Here is a 22,226-nt window from a genome sequence, read left to right as displayed (position 1 = left end):
AATCACACTTCTAGGACTTCTGCTTCCATCCCATTGACCAGAACTTAGTCTGTGGGCATACCTACCTGCAAAGAAACTGGGAAATATAGGTTTTATCCTGAGCAGCCATATGCCCAACTAAAATTCAATGGAAGAAATGGATAACAGCTACTGGAGGCAACAGGAAATCTGTTACAGTCAAGAGGTACATACACCAAAATTTATCTCTGGAAAGGGGGTAAAATTATGGGTGATTTTTAGTTACTTCTTTATAGTTTTCCATAGTACTTGATTTTTTAAAAACTGACCATATATTTGTAATCAGAGGGGAGGGGGAAGCATTGTCACTCTTTTCAGTTTGAGGGGGAAATACAATATGAGTAAAAGAAATGGTAAAAATGAAACAGGAGGGAAGAGGCCAGGGCACAACCTTTAAAAGAATGACATAGCCATAGGACATGACAAAAACTGGTTAGAACTAACTACATCCAAGATGGTGGAAGATTTGACTTCCAGTAGACCTTGAGCCTCATTATATGCTCATTGTAATACATTCGCTAAATGACACACCCACCAGTGCCATGACAGTTCAGAGCTAACCATAAAAGGCCAAAAATTGGGTAGTGGCTGAATTCCTGGAAATCCCCACTACCCTGCCACCCAAAAATAGTTGGACTAATCCTCCCACTCATTAGTCTATGAAATTACCCAGCCTATAAAAACTAAACACGCCATATTTACGGGCCTCTCGCCTTCTGAGATGGCCCGTACTCTATGGAGTATGTTTCTCTCTAAATAAATGCACTTCTTACCTGTCACTTTGTCTCTCACTGAATTTTCTCTGCGTTGAGATATCAAGACCCTGAGCTTCATTAAGTCCTGAGACTAGTTGTGTAACTTCAATTGAAAGACCGTGGGGGGCTTCCCTGGTGGCGCAGTGGTTGAGAGTCCGCCTGCCGATGCAGGGGACACGGGCTCGTGCCCCGGTCCGGGAAGATCCCACGTGCCACGGAGCGTCTGGGCCCGTGAGCCATGGCCGCTGAGTCTGTGCGTTCGGAGCCTGTGCTCCGCAGCGGGAGAGGCCACAACAGTGAGAGGCCTGCATACCACACACACACACACACAAAAACAAACAAAAAAGACCGTGGGTTCCTGCTTCCCTGGTGGCGCAGTGGTTGGGAATCCGCCTGCCAATGCAGGGGACACGGGTTCAACCCTGGTCCGGGAAGATCCCACATGCCGTGGAGCAACTAAGCCCGTACGCCACAACTACTGAGCCTGCACTCTAGAGCCTGCGAGCCACAACTGCTAAGCCCGCATGCTACAACTACTGAAGCCCGTGCACCTAGAGCCTGTGCTCAACAACAAGAGAAGCCACCGCAACGAGAAGCCTGCGCACCGCAACAAAGAGTAGCTCCCGCTTGCCGCAACTAGAGAAAGCCCCCGTGCAGCAACAAAGACCCAATGCAGCCCCCAAAATTAATTAATTAATTTTTTTTAAAAAAAGACCGTGGGTTCAAGTCCCAATCAGGGTTTTGGCCGGGTTCAAATCTCTGCACGTGGGTTCAAGTCCCAGCCTGAGTTGCATGGTTTCAAAGTGATACCAAGAGCTAAGGCAATTTTTAAAGAAACACATCTGCTCTCTTGTGCAGTGTTCCCAAGGAAATAAAACTTCCCTGGAAATGCTGCTTCTTTTAGCAGCCCTACTTGGCTCTCTCCACCTACAGTTAAGACCTCTTCCTCCCCAGAATGCCAGGATGATCTGTTAGGACTTGTCATTGGCACGAGGAATGTTTTGTATTGACGTGTGTCTACTTGCCTTGACTCTCGAACCACCAGGCTGTGTTCCAGGAGTGCTATGCATTTCCCTGCACGTGGTGCCCCACCGGCTTAAGCTTCATTAACTATTTATTAGCCAGATCCAGGCTGCCTTCACATCTTAATTCCCTGAAATGATTTGCGATTGATAAGATCTGGGTAGATGTGGAAATCTTAACAACCTTGCCCAAGAATGAGCAAGTCCTCTGAAATCTTTGGAGGTCAAAGATGTTGGGAGCTTTGGAGATTTGCTGCACTTCCTTGTAAAATCCATCTGGACTCTCACTTCCACCCCTCCTCCTCACCATTCCCACTTAATTTCTTATCTCCTCTCCAAACTAAAGTCTAAGAAGAACAGACTGGAAAAAAAGGAAAAGAGATTGCTTATTTTTCTCCTTGGGGGTCTTCATTTTTATTTATTTTTGGCTGCGTTGGGTCTTTGTTGCTGCGCGCGGGCTTTCTCTAGTTGCGGCAGGCGGGGGCTACTCTTCGTTTCGGTGCGCGTGCTTCTCATTGCAGTGGCTTCTCTTGTTACAGAGCACAGGCTCTAGGGTCGCGGGCTTCAGTAGTTGTGGCGCCCGGGCTTAGTTGCTCTGCAGCATGTGGAATCTTCCCAGACCAGGGATCGAACCCATGTCCCCTGCATTGGCAGGTGGATTCTTAACCACTGCGCCACCAGGGAAGGTTCCCAGCCCCAGAACTCAAGCTGTATTTAGGAAAACCAAGTTTTCCCCCTCCAATTCAACGCAGAGTTTCCAACTGATTTCGTTCTCAGAGTCAAGGTGGATATTCTCAATAATTAGTGTTGAGCAATATTCTACTACTGAACAGTGGTACCAAACGTTTTCATTAATTCCACAACTATTTATTGAGCTCCTGCTTTGTTTCAGCCTCTGTTTTACACACTGGGGATATTGCCTTCTCTTTCCTTCTCTCTCCTCTCGCCAGAGCCAGCCATTCTCGTGAGTTCGAAGTGTAACCTTCCTAATGGTGCTATCATATGCTCATTTTACAGGTGAAGAAACTGAGGCACAGGGAGATAAAGGAATTTGCCCAAGGTCACACCCTTGGTAGGTTGTAGAATCAGTACAAACTGAATAAGTGAGATGAAGAAAAGGCAGGTTGATAAGAGGGACTGTCCCAAAGCTGAGAACTGAAAGTGGAGAAAGAGGCACCAAATGTCGATTTCTAAGAAATCCTCCCACAAACACCCCAGCCCTAGGCAATCACTAATCTACTTTTTGTCCCTATGGATTTGCCTCTCCTGGACAATCGTGTACTTGTGTAATATATTGACTGGCTTCCTTCACTTAGCATGTTTTCCAGGTTCATCCATGTTGTAGCATGTATCGGTACTTCATTCTTTTATACATGGCTGAATAATATTCCATTGTATGGATATGCCAGATTTCACTTATCAGTTGATGGGCATTTGAGTTGTTTCTATTTTTTGGCTGTCATGAATAATGCTGCTGTGAACATACATGTATGAGTTTTTATGTGGACATACGTGTTCAGTTCTCTTGGGTACTAGGAGGGGAATTGTTGGGTATATGTTAACTCTATGTTTAAGTTCTAAACTAGCTGCCAGACTCATCAGAACAACATTGGGATCATCAGGTTGGGAAGTGTGCTCACTGTAATCACGCGTGGGCCCAGGCTTACCAAGGCTTTATCTCAACATGGGATGTGATGATTACCGCAGCAGTGAGAAGGATATATGACAACGATTGAACTGCCTCTTAGACTTTTGTCCAGAAACAATATAAATCACTTCTGTTCACATTTTACTGGTCAAATCAAGACATAGAGCCACACTCAACATCAAGGGGACAGGAAAGTACAGTCTTACCTAAAGTGCTGACAAGGAGAACTAGAGACATTTACAGAATGATGTTAATAATGGCAGCTGCGGGACTTCCCTGGCGGTCCAGTGGTTAAGACTTCTTCCAATGCAGAGGGTGCGGGTTTGATCCCTGTTTGGGGAGCTGAGATCCCAAATGCCTTGCAGTCAAAATACCAAAACATAAAACAGAAGCAATATTGTAACAAATTCAATAAAGACTTTAAAAATGGTCCACATCAAAAAAAAAAATCTTAAAAAAAAATAACGGCAGCTGCAGTGAATGTTACATAAAAGACGTAGGGAAGGCCTCTGTGAGAAGAGGACCTTTACTCTGAGACTTGAAAGGTCAGAAAGAGCCTGTTGGAGATGATGAGGGCAAAGAGATGCTCAACGTCACTAATCATTAGGGAAATGTAAATAAAAACCACAAGCACTGTCACTTCGCATCCACTAAGATGGCTGTAATAAAAAGAGAAACTGACAATAAAAACTGTTGGCAAGAGTGTGGAGAAACTGAAACCTTCATACATATTTGGTGGGGATATAAAATGGTGCAGCCCCTTTGGAAAACAGTTTGGCAATTCCTCACAAAGTTAAACACAGAGTTATCACATGGTCCAACAATTCCACTTCTAGCTACATACCCAAGAGAATTAAAAACATCTATCCACACAAAAACCTGTAAATGGATGTTCATAGAAGCCTTAATTCATAATAGCCCCAAATGGACACAACCCAAATGTCCATCACCTGATGAATAAATAAGCAAAATGTGGTAAATATATCCATACAATGGAATACTAGTCATCAACAAGAAGGAGTGAAGTACTGATACTTGCTACAACATGGATGAACCTGGAAAACATTATGCTAAGTGAAAGGAGCCACCAAATATTTTATGATTCTGTTTGTATGAAAGGTCCAGAATAGGCAAATGCATAGAGACAGAAGGTAGATTAGTGTTTGCCAGTGGCTGGGAAGAGGGATGAACAGAGAGTGACTGCTAATGAGTACAGTGTTTGTTTTGGGGTGATGAAAATGTCTGGAATTAGAAAGGTATGAGTATACTAAAAACTCCTGAATTGTACACTTTAAAAGTGTGAACTGTTTTTTAAAAAGGTGAGTTTTATGGTATGTGAATTACATCTCAATTTAAAAAAAGTAACAGGGACTTCCCTGGCAGTCCAGTGGTTAGGACTCGGCACTTCCACTGCTGGGGGCACAAGTTCGATCCCTGGTTGGGGAGCTAAGACCCTGCATACTGCATGGCGCGGCCAAACAAAAAAAGTAACAGATTAAACCCATTGAATAAAAGAGAAAAATAAAGAAATTGAAGTCTGTACAAACTACTGTTCATAAAATAAGTTATAAGGATATATTGTACAGCACAGGGACTATAGCAAATATTTTATAATAACTATAAATGGAGTATAATCTTTAAAAATTGTGAATCACTATGTTTCACACCTGAAACCTGTAATATTGTACATCAACTATACCTCAATGGAAAAAAAATTTTTTTAAAGAAATTGAAAGTCTGATAAGGAATAACATATTTACCTAATTTCAAAGTGCCTCTCCACAAAATACTTAATAAGAAGGAAAAAAAAAAGAGTAACTATATGGATGTGAAGCCCAGCAGATGCCACCTTAATCAAGTGATCAGAGTGAACATGATCAGCAAGGGGACAAATCGCAGTCACATGTCACCTGGTCAGATGCAATGAGAAAACACCATTAGCAGTGTTTGATTTTCCTGCCAAAAACCTGAATCGAATCATGAGGAAACCTCAGTTAAACCCAGATGGAGGAACGTGCCCCAAACAGTTGCCCTGAAATCTTCAAAAGTGTCAAGGACGAGAAAGTTGAGGAAAGACTGAAAAACTGTTCCAGACTGAAAGAAATAGAACAATCTGAATGCAAAGATCTTTTTGCTGGAAGTTACAATGTTGGGTGAATTGGCAAACCTGAAAGGTGTCTGAGGGTTAGATGATAGCCCTGTATCATAATTATTTTATTTGGATGTGTGTATCACATAGAAGAAAGTCCTTGTTGTAGGAAATATGCACTGAAGTGTTTGGGGATGACGAGGTATCAAGTCAGCATTTACTCTCAAATGGTTCAGGACAAAAAAAAAAGATCCGAACCATATTCACAATTTTTTTTGCTTGTAGATCCGAGATTGTTTTTAAAAACGAATACACCGGGACTCCCCTGATGGTGCAGTGGTTAAGAATCCACCTGCCAATGCAGGGGATGCAGGTTCGAACACTGGTCTGGGAAGATCCCACATGCCACGGAGCAACTGAGCCTGTGCGCCGTAACTACTGTGCTCTAGAATCAGCGAGCCACAACTACTGAGCCCTCGTGCCAAAACTACTGAAGCCTGCGCACCTAGAGCTCGTGCTCTGCCACAGGAGAAGCCACTGCAATGAGAAGCCCGTGCACTGCAATGAACACCCAACGCAGCCAAAAATAAAAATAAATTTAAAAAAAAATGCACCAATTTCCAGTGAGGTTTCATACTTTCTCAATTAACCCAGGGACCAGGGATCAAACCCGCACCCCCTGCATTGGAAGTGCGGAGTCTTAACCACTGGACCGCCGGGGAAGTCCCCTCAGTTAACTTACTTTAACGTTAATCTTTTCTGCACCTTACAATCTTTTATATCTCATTGAATATAAATAATATCTACCATTTATATGGCACAAAATTCTTTATACACGTGTGACAACATGCATGACAAACCCTGTAATTTATTGTGTCACTTAGAGTTCAGGTTTCTGAATTCTTTTTCCTGCTTGACTAACTCAAGCAGGAAAAAGAATTTACTGGAAGAATATGGGGTATATGGCAGGCTCTGTTTTAACTGTTTCCTCCACTTAATGAAAGTGTGTTGATCTTGGGCAAATGACTTTACTCTGTGCCTCAGTTTCTGCATCTCTAAAATGGAGGAAATTATAGTACCTACCTCATGAGATTGTTGTGGGGGTTAAATTAATTAATACATGTAAAGCACTTAAAAGAGTGCCTGACACATAGTCAGTGCTCCATAAGTGTTATTTGTGATCATTAACTGACTTGTCCAAAGAAGCCATTGAGTGGCCAGTGCAGGATTTGAACCCAAGTCCACCGGAAACAAAAACCTGAACTTGCCAGCAACCCCTTATCACAACATTAACTGAGCCGTGATTCTCCCTCTTTTCTCCTAAACGTTGATGAAAACTGAAGGATGTTCCTTCTCCCACCCCAGGAGCAGTTACTTCCTCTTGCATTCTCCTAGGGCTTATACACAAAAACTTGTCAAGCCAGCTCCACCCTTTCAGCGGCTCAGTTCCTGCCCACACCCTCCAAAAGCTTTTGCTTCACTGGTACACTTTGTTTGCCTTGGGTAATGTTATTCTTTTAAGTATGGAGGACATTTAATGTAAGTAATACTGTCCATGGTCTTTAACCTAGGCCTGCAACAGCTGCAGCTGTGAGTAACATGCTTGCTTCATGCATTGTCTATCTAAGCATTATCCTTCCTTCTCATATCTGATGTATCAGGTCAGCATCTGAATGAGTAATGCAGTTCCCTGGAAGGTGTAGTATTAATCATGTTTTAAATTTTCTGATGTTTTGACATCTTAAAAAGCTTGCTGGTAGGGAAGAGGCTGCTCCTCCCAGGGCTACTCAATCCTTAGCGATAGCAGAGGACTCAGCTCAGAGCACGTCTTTCATATACAAACCAACCAATCTCAAGTCTATAGCTCTAATCACCTCCTTATCTAACTCACTCATCAAGCCAATATTTCCCTTGCCCTACATCATCCCAAGGCTAGGTACCAGGCAACTAGAGACCACCCCTATAGCCCAGAGCCCACTGGGATTATTCAAACTAACCAAACCTAAACGGTTTAGCCCTATTCCAATAAAGGCTCTGGCCCAGGCTTTCCCCTCTCTCCTGTCTTCTGCCACCTGACCAACCCCGGGTGCTTCCCCTGTGGTCCTGCATGGTATAGAGTGATCCCTTCTCTGGCGGACCTGTGAGTAAATAAACTTTTTCCTTGAAGAAGAGCCTCGTTCTCATTTCCACCAACTTTACCATGCTATTGCTAACATCTACATTCTTAGAATGTACTATGAATTGATTATTTTCTAAAAAATATGCTTGATTTATATATGTTGTTAAAATACTATTAATGCGTGTTAATTATACCCAAATAAAATATATATCGTACAAAACACTGTTACGGTATAAAGGAAATTAGAGAAAGAGAGAAGATGACACCTGTAATCTACCATTTCAACAAAACCATCACTTTCATTTTCCAGTCCACCTTCCAACTTTGCTCCATATTCATTCCTCTCTTTATATGAGTAACAAAAATCTATTAACGATTTCTGCTAATTACAGTGTTCAGGTTTGCAAAACACTTTCATCTATCTCATTTTGAGACCTTAAAAAGACAGAAAAGGGGACTTCCCTAACAGTCCAGTGGTTAAGACTCTGCATTTCCAATGCAGGGGATGCAGGTTCGATCTCTGGTCAGGGAGCTAAGATCCCACATGCCGCGGGGCAAGTAAGCCCGCACGCCACAACAAAGGGTCCCTCACGCTGCAACGAGTATCCCGCATGCTGCAACAAAGATCCTGCGTGCCGTAACTAAGACCCGACGCAGCCAGATAAAGAAATATTTTTTAAAAAAGAAAAGAATAGGAGTGATCAGAGAAATAGGATGAAAACTAGAAGAGTCAGGTCCAGAAGCCCAGGGAGAAGATTATTTCTAGAAGGGAGTGATGGACCACGTCCAATGCCTGTGAAAGACTGAGCAACAGATCTGAAAAGTCCATTGGACTTAGTGACCTCTTTTAATAAAGTATTGGCAAAGCTTTCAAGAAGTTTGGCTGGGAAGGGAAAGAAGAAAATGGGATAGAGCTGGAGAGCAAATGGGACTAAGGCATTTTTTGTTTGTTTGTTATGTTTTTGTCCTTTAAGAGAGACTTGAGAATGCTTAAATAAAGATTGGAAGAATCTAGTTGAGAGCTAATGCTTAGATATCCAGAAGAGAAAAGGAATCATTGAAAGTGTGAGGTTTATATGAAGGAGAGGAGGAGATAAGGGTTGGTTTGGATAGGAGAGACACCAACCACTCCTATGGCAACTGGAAAAAGATTGGTTCAAATGTAGATAGGGTTTTGTTTTGTTTGGGGAAGATGAATGAGTTTTTCAGTATAGACATTGGCAAAGCAGATAGATGGGTTTTGACAGGCAAGTACAGCAAAATACAAATGGTCACGAGAGTTTAGGGTGTTGGAAAGAGTGTTCTTGAAATGATGGACCATGAAATCTTGCTAAATATGGAAGGGCACGAAGAATGAAGAAAACTGTTGGAAGGGGAGAAGCTAGATAGGTAAATAGACTAGAGTCCTGATGAGCTAGAAGAACAGTCTTAGTGGTCATTGAATATGAAAGCTGGAAGGGTTGTGGCCAGAATGTAGAATGATGTTTTGGATATGTTTATTTTTTATGTCAAGACCCAGTGTATGGCCATAGGATGAGTGACTGAGGTGGGAGGGAGGAGGTCGCTGGAAATGAGAAGGTCCTATAACTCAATGACCAGAGTCTTTGATCGTATGTGTGTGTGAATGTCGAGGTCACTAGGATGGTGAGTGGAGGGGAGTTATATGAGCCAAGTACCAAAATGTGATGGATAAAGGCAGTGGGGAAGGGACAACTGGGCTATAGCTGAATTACGTCTCTCCTGGACTCCATTCTTGAATTTTCAGCTATCTATCCCATATCTCCATTCAGATGTCTAATAGATATATTCAACTTAACAGTGTGGCTAAGCCTCGAAGCAGAGGGCCCAGAAAATATAGCATTTTTTTTTCCTGGGCACATAGTTCTTTCAAAAATGAAGTTAGGGTTCTATTGCAAAAAAATGAGAAAATGAATATCACTAGGCAATGAATGGTCTCTTCCACATTGTGTGGAACACTCAAATATTAACAGATATTACAACAGTGAAAATTCAGGTAGCGTTAGAAATTAAGAGAAATATCTAGAACATATAAAGAACTCTTCAAAACAAAAAGACAAATGACCCACTTAAAAAATGGGGAAAGAACTTGAATAGACTTTTTTCCAAAGACGATATACAAATGGCCAAGAAGCCCATGAAAAGATGCTCAACATCATTAGACATTAGGGAAATGCAAATCAAAACCATAATGAGATGCCACTTCACACCCACTAGGATGGCCATAATTTAAAAAAAGGAAAATAACAATCATTGGCGAAGATGTAGAGAAATTACAACACTTGTACATTGCAGGTGGGAATGTAAAAGTGGTTCAGCTGCTGTGGAAAACAGCTTGGCAGTTCCTTGAAAACTAAACATAGAATTACCGTGTGACTTAGCAATTCCACTCCCACGTATATACCCAAAAGAACTGAAAACAGGTACTCAAAAAAAAATCCTTGTCCACAAATATTCATAACAGAATTATTCACAGTAGCCAAAGGTGAAAACAACCCAAACATCCACAAACAGATGAATGAATAAACAAATTGTGTTATATCCGTACAACGGAAATTTGGCTGTAAAAAGGAATGAAGGTCTACCTATACATGCTATAAGGTAGATGAGCCTTCAAAACTTTACGCTAAGTGGAAGATGTCAGGCATTAAAGGTCACAAATTTTATGATTCCATTTATATGAAATATCCAGAATCGGTAAATCCATAGAAACAGAATGCAGATTGGGGGTTGCCAGAGATTTGGGGGAGGGGAGAATGGGGAGTAGCTGCTTAATGGCTACAAGGTTTCCTTTAGGAGTGGTGAAAATGTTTTGGAACTAGTTAGAGATGGTGGTTGCTCCACGTTGTGAATGTACTAAATGCCACTGAATTGTTCGCTGTAAGATGGTTAATTGTATGTTATATGAACTTCACCTCAATTTAAAAAAAATTAAGGGGAAGAGTTGTAGTATTAGGAATGATAGAAAAGTCACTTATCAAGGTAGAAGCAAATTTTTTTTTTTTTTTTTTGCGGTACGCGGGCCTCTCACTGTTGTGGCCTCTCCCGTTGCGGAGCACAGGCTCCGGACGCGCAGGCTCAGCGGCCATGGCTCACGGGCCCAGCCGCTCCGCGGCATGTGGGATTTTCCCGGACCGGGGCACAAACCCGTGTCCCCTGCATCGGCAGGCAGACTCTCAACCACTGTGCCACCAGGGAAGCCCAAGCAAAATTTTTAACTGAAAAAAGCAGTACATGATTGTTTGTATGTTCTCACTACAGCAGTAATTCAAACACAGCGCAAAGTGTAAGTACCAAATTTATTTTCTGCTATATAAATACAAGTCTATGGACTTCCCTTGTGGTCCAGTGGCCAAGACTCAGCACTCCCAATGCAGGAGGCCTGGGTTCGATCCCTGGTCAGAGAACTAGATCCCACATGCCACAACTAAAGATCATGCATGCTGCAACAAAGATCCCACGTGCCACAACGAAGATCCCGTGTGCTGCAACTAAGAGCCTGCACAGCCAAATAAAAATAAATAAATAAATAAGTAAATAAGTAAGTAAAAATAAATACAAGTCTATGTTAGGAAAACAGTTGTGTGCTTTTTGACAGCTCTAGAGTTTGAAAACCCAGTGATGTAGAATTTTTCCCCACCACCATCAAGAAGAAGAAAGAGAAGGAGGGGGAGAGGAGGGGGAGGAAAAGAAAGAGAGACAGAGAGAGAAATACAGGGAAGAAATAAGAGAAAATTTGGTTTCCCATCTAAGTGTAAAGTTCTAAGGAACAGATTTCCAACCCCCCATTCCCTCTGCCAGTATGAGATAGAAAACCTCTGTGTTCTGAAGGACAATGATCTCTAACCTAGAATTCTATACCCAGCCAAATTACCCATGAACTGAGAGGATAGAATGATGATATTTCCAAATATGTAATCTCTCAAAATTTTCTCTTTCTCAGAAAGAGAATGGAGCATGAGGGAGAAAGCCATGAAAAAGGAACTTGTGGAACCCAGGAAACAGGAGTTCCAGCCCAGGAAAAAGGCAAAAGGAAGGGCTAGCGCTGCAGCTTCCAGCAGGTCTAGAGAGGAATCAGTCCCAATCAGAGCAGGAGAACAGAGAGGTATGGGGTAATGTCTCCAAGACAAAAAATGAAGAAAGAAAGAAAGAGAGAGAGAAAGAGAAGAAAGAAGGAAGGAAGGATGAAAGGAAGGAAGGAAAGAAATAGGTTACCTATTTCTGATGTGTTTGAATTTGTTGAGAGATTTCTATTCCTGTCAGAGACTTTGTGGGTCGACTGGTGATAAACACATAGAAAATGAAGTGTAGCCAATTTGTTGAACAGATGGGGCCTATGGGGTGTAGGCAGAAAAGAAGTTTATTCTTGGATGTAAAGTTTATTCTTTGCATGTCAAATTGTCTCTGGGAAGCCAGTTCTTCCCTCATACTCTTGGATGAAGTCTAGGGCAAATCTCACTCTCAGGTAATAAAACTCTCTCCATCACTTAAAACCCCCAAACAGTCTCAGTTCAGTAATTAAAATGTCCACTCTTACGCATTAAGCTGAATCACATGAAATTGCCATTTTTGTGAGCATAGATGGTTGAATATTAACAATTTCATTTGATTCACTCTAATGAGTCAAAAATTCCAAATTTATTTAAAATTAAACCATCTCCCCTTCTGCCACTTTGGACTGGTCACCTGAGGTGAGAAGAAGAGGCCTGGGGGGCTTCTCTGTTTCCCCACCCAGGCCTTCCACCACCCTCCTCCACTCAGGAGTCAGCCTCTGTGGAGGTGGGGTGGGCGCTCTCTGACCTTGGCAGGTGTTTCCAATGGACTCTACCTCTCTCAGGGAACTTTTGGCATCTGTGATGCTCAGAGATACTCCTCCACCTCTCAGCCCCCACTCTGCACTCCTCTGGATGGGTCAGGCCTCTGTCAACCTGAAGATCCCTTGATTTGATGACTGCTTACAATTCCACCTTTAGCCCCCAGGCATGCAGTCTCTTTTGACGGGGTCACCTCACACCATGGGGGAAACCTCTTAGACAAGATGCGAGCTGGTGTTTCCCCAGCACAGCCCAATCTGGTCCTCAGGACACTGTCCTGCACCCTTGAACACCACCACCCCTTCCCTCTGCCACTATCAAAGCAGCTAACCAGCCACAGTGCCTTTCATTTATACCTCTCAGGTGTGAGTCAGACACCACTTACTGTGTCACCTGAGCTTCCAGAGACACTTCAAGCTCTTCAAGAGGTCTGATGGAAGTGTCTTTCTTTAGGCTCGAAGAAAAAGCATCGTTCTCTTCCCCTTCCCATAAATTGGGCAAACTTACTGTCATCTCATCAGCAGCTCTCTCTCCAAACATTTTCTTTATAGTCTCTGGAAATTTCAAACTTAGCCCTTTTATGCTCTTGAATGGGTAAGGGACCAAAGATAACAAAATCAGTTTTTGTGTTTTTATTTTAGTAGATTTAATTTACTTCATTTTTTAAAGCAGTTTTAGGTTCACAGCAGAATTGAGCAGAAGGTACAGAGGTTTTCTGTACATCCTCTGACCCCACAGATGCACAGCCTCCTCCAATGTCAGCATCCCCCGCCAGAGTGGTACATTTGTTACAATCATGAACCTACACAGACACATTATTAACACCCAAAGTCCATAGTTTACTAGGGTTCACTCTTGGTGTTTTATATTCTGTAGGTTTGGAAAAATATATAATGACATGTATCCACCATTATAGTGTCACGTAGAACAGTTTCACTGCCTTAAAAATCCTCTGTGCTCTGCCTATTCATCCCTCCCTCTCCCGCAAACCCCTGGCAACCATTGATCCTCTTCTAACCATCTCCATAGTTTTGCCTTTTCCAGAATGTCATAGAGTTGGAATCACACAGTATGTAGCCTTTTAAGATTGGCTTTTTTCACTTAGTAATATGCATTTAAGTTTCCTTCATGTCTTTTCATGGACTGATAGCTCATTTCTTATTAGTGTGGAATAATATTCTGTTGTCTGAATGTACCACAATTTATCCATTCACCTGCTGGAGGACATCTTGATTGCTCACATGCTTTGGCAATTATAAATAAAGCTGCTATAACCAGTTTTTAATCACCACTTTTACAAGTCCCACCTGGCTGGACTTACTTTGGAATGGGGAAGCATCACTTGAAACTGAGATAGAAATAGTTCTCTATTACATCCTGTTACACAAGAAAATGAAAAACCAAGGCAATTAATAACTTCAGGCAAGGAAATTTATGTAAGAAATGAAATTTAACCATACTACTCTACATACTCAGTGGTGAATACTACTTGTACAATCTTAATAATGTAAATATTGATTGAATCAAGAATTGTGGTACAAACATATTGGAAGGATAGGAGAAGGGGAAATTTGTGTGTTGGAGTGAGTGGGAACAGGACTAAGAGAACAAAATTCTCATATACCATAGTAAGCAAGCAACAGAAGAAGTCTAAATGGAAGAATCAAGGATTATCTGTTCAAGCATGTCGTTTAGAAACATGAAGGGAGATACCAGAGAGCTGAAAGTGTTCAAAGTGAGTGTGTGGGGATGTTGTTTCATGATAAGCTTCTTAAAGCTATTTGACTCTTTAAACTATGAACACATTACTTTGATTAAGCAATTTAATTTAAAAAACTGTAATAAAACGTAGAAATTATCTAGAGACTAGGTAATATTTCAATATAACAAGAGCACTTGTACTCTTCTTTTTTTTAACATCTTTATTGGAGTATAATTGCTTTATAATGGTGTGTTAGTTTCTGCTGTATAACAAAGTGAATCAGCTATACATATATCCCCATATCTCCTCCCTCTTGTGTCTGCCACCCACCCTCCCTATCCCACCCCTCTAGGTGGACACAAAGCACCGAGCTGATCTCCCTAGCACTTACTCTCTTAACGACAAATGATTTGCATGAAGCCAAAAGTTATTTTGCGTGACCAAAATCTTTCTAATGTTACAGGGAAAATGACCCCTTTAGCTTTCTGCTTCTAGTATAATATGAAAATACACCCTCCTATTTCCAGATAACCTTGAGATAAGCAGTGGATTCTCCTACGAGATCAATATTTAAAAATTATATCGTGAGGGATTTGTTTTTCCCACTGGGTTACTTAGTATTAAATGTGAGAAATAACCAGGTCAGCTAAGCCAAGAGGGGCTACCTTGTCGATCTATAACTAACCCATGATCACTAATTCTCACCTCACTTATCCTGGAGCCCTTAACATCCCAATGATGAAACCCTATCAAGATTTTTTAGGACAATGGGTGAGAGAAAAAGACCAAGAGAGAAAAACAGAGATATGTTCTTCATGTAACCTCCACGAGGACAGGGGCCTGTCTTGTTCGTTTTATATATTTATTTATTTATTTGTTTGTTATTTTTTAAAACTTTTTGGCTGCGCCGCGGAGCATGCGGGATCTTAGTTCCCCGACCAGAGATCGAACCGGTGCCCCTTGCAGTGGAAGCGCGGAGTCTTAACCACTGGACCGCCAGGGAAATCCCCTTCTTGTTCATTTTAGTATTCTCGGTGTCTGGCACATAGTTAATGCTCAGTAAGTATGTAAGAATCTATTGAATAAATAAGTCAATGAGTGATCCTAATTCCCCACTTTTCTCAAAGGCTATGTGCATTGGAATAAAGTTATGTTATATTTACAGTTCATAGATCTGTAAAAATCAACAGGTAAGATAGCCCTTAGATAAGGATACCCCATTGGATGTTTTGTGAAACAGCCAATTACAAATACTGGAAATGTAAAATCTACCAAGTGCGTGAGGAGATACACAAAAATGTTGACAGTAGTATTATTTATAATAACAAGAAATGGCACTAACCTAAATGTCCATCAATAGAAGCCTGGGTAAGTACAAGATGGTCTACTCATTTGATGGCATACTCTATAGCAATGAAAATGAACAAGCTAGAGCTACGCATACACATATAGATGAACCACCCAAAGATGTAATGTTGAGGGAAAAAAGCAAGTCATAGAAGAATTCAAATATTAGTATGCCATTTATATAAAGTTTTAAAATATACAAAACAATATTGTTTTAAGAAGTCTTCATTTGCAGTGTAAGTATAAAAATGCATGGAAATAAGAAATATTAAATGTTAAATGAATGAATGAATATGCTTTTTAGAATTACCAGCCCCCAAAGGAAGATGTTTTCTTTAAAAAAAAAAGCATTTTATTTACTTTTAATAGGTGATTATATATGCACATTCAAAAGAATACTAAAAGGTATTTTCAGTATTTTTTCCACCTCATCCCTAGCTACTCAGTCCTTGTCTCCAGAGGTAAATACTGTTATCACTTTTTTTTTTGGTCACACCATGCGGCATGTGGGATCTTAGCTCCCCAAGCAGGGATCGAACCCATGCCCCCTTGCATTGGAAGCATGGAGTCTTAACCACTGGACCACCAGGGAAGTCCCCTGTTATCACTTTTTTAATGTCTCATTCCAGACCTCTGGAATCCAGAGGTGGTCTCTTCATTAATAAACATATATGTGTTCTGCACCTACCACAAAACTTCTGGCTGTTTTTTCTTGATCAGTATGGCTAAAGATTTATCAATTTTATTGATATCTGCTTTTACCTTTATCATTTCTTTCCTTCTGCTTGCTTTGGGTTTAATTTGATCTTCTTCTTCTTTTTTTTTAAATACGTTTATTTATTTATTTTTGGCTGTGTTGGAGCTTTGTTGCTGCGCGCGGGCTTTCTCTAGTTGCGGCGCGAGAGCTTCTCATTGCAGTGGCTTCTCTTGTGGAGCACGGACTCTAAGCGCGCGGACTTCAGTAGTTGTGGCACGCGGGCTCTAGAGCGCAGGCTCAGTAGTTGTGGCACACGGGCATAGTTGCTCCAAGGCATGTGGGATCTTCCCGGACCAGGGCTTGAACCCATGTCCCCTGCGTTGGCAGGCAGGTTCTTAACCATTGCGCCTCCAGGGAAGCCCTTAACAACTTTTATTTATAAAGTGCAGCAGCATTAATCATCTTTATCATGTTGTATATTACATCCCTAGTAGTTCCTTATAATTAGCTGGAAGTTTATGCATATTGACTACCTTCATCTAATTACCCTCCCCCCATTTCTTAGGTCCTTTTAATGTGTTATGAAATTTGCCTTTTCCATAATTGAGGTGCAATTCTTTTTCCAGTTTGTCATTTATCTTTTTACTTCACATGATTATTTTTTGTATTTTCATTGATCTTTTTTCCTAAGGCTCCTGAATTTTGTGTTATAGTTAAAAGGGTATTCTCAAAAAAAAAAAAAAAAAAAGGATATTCTCCACTTCAGGGTTGTAAAAGAATTCTCCCAGGGATTTTCCTGGTACTTTTATGGTTTCCTTCTTTCCAGTTAAATCTTTGATCCTTTCGGCATTTTTCCAGGTATAAGATATAAAGTATGGATGTAACTCTGCTTTTCACTTGCAGAGGCTGCATAGTTGTCCCAAACTGAATGAAATCCATCTTATCTTAGCCAATTTGAAATGAATGAATGAAATCCATCTTATCTTAGCCAATTTGAAATACCACCTTTGTTGAATATTAAATGTCTACATGTATTTGAGTCTATCTGGGAATTTTTCTTCTCTTCCACTGATTTGTGGAACTAATTAGGTACTAGTACCTAATAGTTGTAATTATAAGGCTTTATAATATGTTCACTACATGGTCAGGCGTTTTCAGAAATGTTTTCTTGTTAATTTTTCCAGAAGAATTTTAGACATGGCTCATCTAGTTCCAAAACAAAATCCTATTTGTGTTTTTCTTGGGCTGTCATTAAATGTCTAGATTAAATCTCATCAACTGTCTGATATCTTAGTGATATGGAGTCTTTCTAGCCAAGAACATAGCTTATATTTCTGTTTGTTCCAGTTTTTCTGTGTCCTTCTGCGGAATCAAATTTTTTCTTCACATAGATTGTGAATCTTTTTTGTAAGTTTATTCCTAGGAATTTTAAAAGATTTCTTTGGAAATGGAGGCTTCCATTATATCTTCTGTTGTATGCCTAAGATTTCTGAAATAGCCCTAGGAGATAACACTATCTTAAATAATCCCGAGAATTACCTAGACTAGCAAGTAGTTCTCAACCTGTTTCCCCTTGCAACACATACTATAGGTGACCTTGACATGGGCCAATCAATCCTACAGGTGTTCCTTGTTTTTTAGAGCCTCCAACAGAGAAAGAGGCTGTGGTTCTTCAGCAGCTGATGGAAATTTATGTGTACCAGACCTGCATTGAGGGTCAGGGACACCATGGTGACCAAGACAGCCTGAGTCCCTGCCCTCATGAAAGTTGATCACATAGTTCTAGCCAAACAGAGCAAACTCAGCAAATAATTGAATAATTATAAGGGTGCAAAGTTCTGCTAAGGGGCTATGAGATTGGAGCAGAGATAATGGTCAGGTGTTAACATCCATTAACATCCACACACAAGGCTTCAATTACCTCCCAAATGCTACTCACTCATACATTGTGTCTCCAGTCCTGAATTTCCTCTAAACTCCATTTCCACTTCCCCATCAGGAGGCAGAGTCTAATTCTCCTACCCTGATCTGGACTGGCTTGTGTTTTGCTTGTAGCCAATTAACTGCAGTGGTAGTGTGAGATACGACTCTAATTTCTTCCTTATGCTTGTGAATATTCAGTTTCCCACTAATTTACTGCAGAGAGGATCCTTTCCTCATGGCATATGCCTGGTACTTTTGTCAAAGATCATTGATTGTAAATATGGAGGTTTACTTCTTTCCATTGTTCTGTATGTCTGTTATGATGTGGCTCTATGTTACGTCCAAGGCTAGGTCACATGAGGTAGTGCACCTCTGCCTTGCTGTATGGGATACACACTCTTGAAGCCTTCAGCTGCCATGTAAACAATTTGACAGCCCTGAGGCTGCCATACTGTGAGGAAGCTCAAAGTAGCCCATTCAGAGACCACATGGATAGGCCCTAAGGCTTCCGGAAGAGAGAGAGGCCCAGCTAGCACCCAGGCACTCTGTCCCCCAGTGGTCCACTCCACAGTAGAGACCCCCAAGTTACAAGAACCTAGCCAAGCTCTTTCCAAATTCCAGACCCACAGATCTACTAGAGATAATACAATTATTGCTGTTCTTCCAAACTACTAAATTTTGGAGCAGCTTGTTTTGTAGTATAGTAACTGGGACCTGGGCCACGTGTCCTACCACAGGGTTTTGCACATGCTTTCCCTCCTACTTGGAACACTTGCACTGCTTTTGCCTAGTTACCACCAACGTGTCTCTTCAGACCTTTGCTAAAGCTACAGTGCTTCTGGATGCTCCATCCTTAAACCCTGAAACCAGGGTTTCATAATGCCCTCATAACACCAGGTACCTTTACTTCCTATACTTATCACAGTTGTATTTGGAGATTCTTTCACTGTCTTTCTGACAGGTCTTCAGCTCCATAGACCAGCATGCAGTCCATGCAGTTACACAGTAAGCCAGGCATTGCAAACTCAAATATCAACAGGTACAGGAAAGTAACATAAATGAGAGATGCGGGCAGGGTGGGGACTGTGGTAAAATATAAGTACCCATCTTTAGGGCACAGCTGCCACTCAGCAGGCTCTGTGCAGCCTAATCTGCCTCATTTTTTAAAATTTTATTTTATTTTATTTTTTTTGGCTGCGTTGGGTCTTCGTTGCTGCGTGCGGGCTTTCTCTAGTTGCGGCGCAAGGGCTTCTCATTGCAGTGGCTTCTCTTGTTTTGGAGCATGGGCTCTAGACACGTGGGCTTCAGTAGTTGTGGCATGCGGGCTCAGTAGTTGTGGCTCACGTGCTTAGTTGCTCGACGGCATGTGGGATCTTCCCGGACCAGGGCTGGAACCTGTGTCTCCTGCATTAGCAGGCGGGTTCTTAACCACTGCATCACCAGGGAAGTCCCTGCCTCATTTTTAAGGAGATGACACAAACCCAGATTATTATGTGTATGTTAAAGTGATAGCAACTAATTAAAACTAAAAACCCAGAAGAAAGAAAAGGAGAGAAAAGAAAAACAACCACCACCTGAAGATTTAATACTCCTTGTTTTCTGAGAACGCTGAACTCTTACTTTGTGTAACCAAGAAATTGTATTTAACTGAGGCATAGGTTAGCCGTGGGCTGGCTGTGGTTCAGGAGTGGGTCACTTGGATTTGTTTTTCTCTATTTGTACCTAGAGACTGTCAGTCAAAATCTATTCCAAGGGCCAGAATGCTTCTTGACTCTTGCTTAATAATAAAATAATAATTATTTTTTAGGAATTATTTATTTTTCTTTAGGAAGCAGATGGAAGTAAGATATTGTGACCATTAAGTTACACTAAATCCTGTGTGTTCCTTGCCAGAAGATAAATTATATATGTGTTTGTAATAAGGAATGGAACATGCAAAGCTCATAAAAACCCTGTGAGAAGTTGATTTTTATCTAAAGATTATACTTCTTGTTAGTTAATGTGCCTGTTAAAAAAACAGAAAAAGAAATGAGCTATGAAGCCATGAGAAGGCATGAAGGCAGGAGTTCCCTGGCAGTCCAGTGGTTAGGACTTGGCGCTCTCACTGCCATGGCCTGGGTTCAATCCCTGGTTGATGAACTGAGATCCCACAAACTGTGCGTTGCAGCCAAAAAAAAAAGTAAAAGAAGAGAAAAGAAAAGACATGAAGGCCACATACATGCAATGCATATTACTAAGTGAAACAAGCCAATCTGCATGATTCCAACTATATGACATTCTGGGAAAGGCAAAACTGCAGGACACAGTTCAAAGATCAGCGGTTACCAGGGAATGGGAGAGGGAGGGGAAGGCAGTGCTCTGAGAACAAGTGATTCCCTAGGATGACGGGTGATCAGTCACTAACAAGAGCAGGTAGGGAATTCCCTGGAGGTCCAGTGGTGAGGACTCCATGCTTCCACTGCAGGGGACACAGGTTCAATCCCTGGTCGGTGAACTATGATCCTGCATGCTGCGAGGAGCAGCCGAAAACAAAAAACAAAAAAACCAAGAGCGTGTAGTAGCCTTGGTTGCTCAGAGCAGCACACTGAGGACTTCACTAGGGAGCGTCCTATCACTCTTTAGATGGGGAAGTTGAGACAGGGTGTCATCGAACTCTACTAATTCTCATGACCCCTGGATAAAACAGGAAATTGTTTTTCCCGTTTAACTAAGAGGAAAACTAAGGCCCAGCTGTGTTGAGGCCCAAGTCATAGGATAAAATCCAAAGACTGGCTTAGAGAAGGAAAAGAGAGATCTCCCCTCAATATATGGAAGGAGGGAAGAAAGTTGAGACTAGAAGTCATAGGCCCATCACTTGGGTGCCCAAGGGTGATAGTAAAATGGGTCAGAACACCCCCTTCTACCTTTAAACCTTTGAAGAGATTGTCTGATTGTGCAGAGACCTCAGCTTTGGGTTTAGGGAAACCCCTCTGTGTCTGCTCCTTTACCCAAGCGACCTATGGGATCCAGATTGCTTGGAAGATAGAAAGAAAATTCACCTTTAGCAGAGGGCTGGACAATATCTGAATGTTGCTTAGTACTGTCTTAGACCGGCACTCAATGGACAGTGAAATTCCTTTGACTGCTTTTGGTGTCCTGAAATTCAGTCTCAATGTATTTTATAAGGAGCGAAGTAAGGAGGCCTGCCTGGTCCAGAGAAGGGAGTCCTCCAAGGCTGGGGCAAGGTCCCAAAGCACTGTTTGGAGTGGCCCCGTCAGCCACACATTTCATATCATGAACTTATGCAAATTAAACTATATAGCCTTGGCAAGGAAGATTGAGCAGGAGTTAAATTGAGAGATATTGAGAGATAGAGAAACTATTTTTAAATAGTGGGGAAGCAGTCCTAGAGTGAGCAAGAGAGAGCTTGCCTGGACATCTGCAGTCCCTTCACTCACTGTTCCCTGAACCTACCACAACGCGTGTATAATTCTTTGCTGAGTGTGGTTCTAGAGGGTCAACATTCCCCACGCCCAAACCTCAACCTGTCATATAAGAGGGCTACAAAAAACTACTTAGTTTATCTAGAACTGGGTGAAAGAAATAGCAATCTGGCACTTCTTGCCTTTTAACTCACTATAAAAGTTACTGACTTTATTGTGTTTCATCCTCACTAGAACCTAAGTTCCATGAGGGCAGGGATTTTTGTCTGTTTGATCACCACTATATTCTCAGCTCTGCAAGCAGTGCTTTGCAAGTAGTGGGCGTTTAATAAATACTTACGAAAGGAGCAATTGAGGGAAGGAGAGAAAGGAGTAATAAAGGCCGGAGAAGAGGAATAGGGAAAGGGAAAAAGGGAAGAACGAAGCGGAAGGAGAAAAGAAGGAAGCCCCAGCGTCCGCGTCTAGCGGGCAGCCTGCAACTCCCAATAGAACTGCAACTCCCAGTAGAACTACAACTCCCAGCAGGCCTCGGGGCCCAAAAGGCTGGCCTAGGAGGCTCAGGCGGGACCAACGAGGGTTAGCCCGGCTCCCGGCGTGCCTTTGCGAGCGCAGGCGCCGCCGCAGGGCCCGCCGGGACTTGTGGTCCGGGCCG

The 22,226-nt window shown here is 41.8% G+C and overlaps 1 protein-coding gene across 2 annotated transcripts in view; it reads left to right on the top strand.

Annotated features, from left to right (window-relative positions):
- The window catches only part of STAU1 (staufen double-stranded RNA binding protein 1), an 89,975-nt gene that overhangs the window by 6,523 nt on the left and 61,226 nt on the right, over nucleotides 1–22,226 (top strand). The gene's annotated exons all lie outside the window — the stretch shown is intronic.

Source organism: Leucopleurus acutus (assembly GCF_964270905.1).
Source record: "Leucopleurus acutus genome assembly, chromosome: 16".
Taxonomy (NCBI): Eukaryota; Metazoa; Chordata; class Mammalia; order Artiodactyla; family Delphinidae; genus Leucopleurus; species Leucopleurus acutus.
Note: the sequence above shows the minus strand (reverse complement) of the source record. Positions and strands in the feature narration are given on the sequence as shown.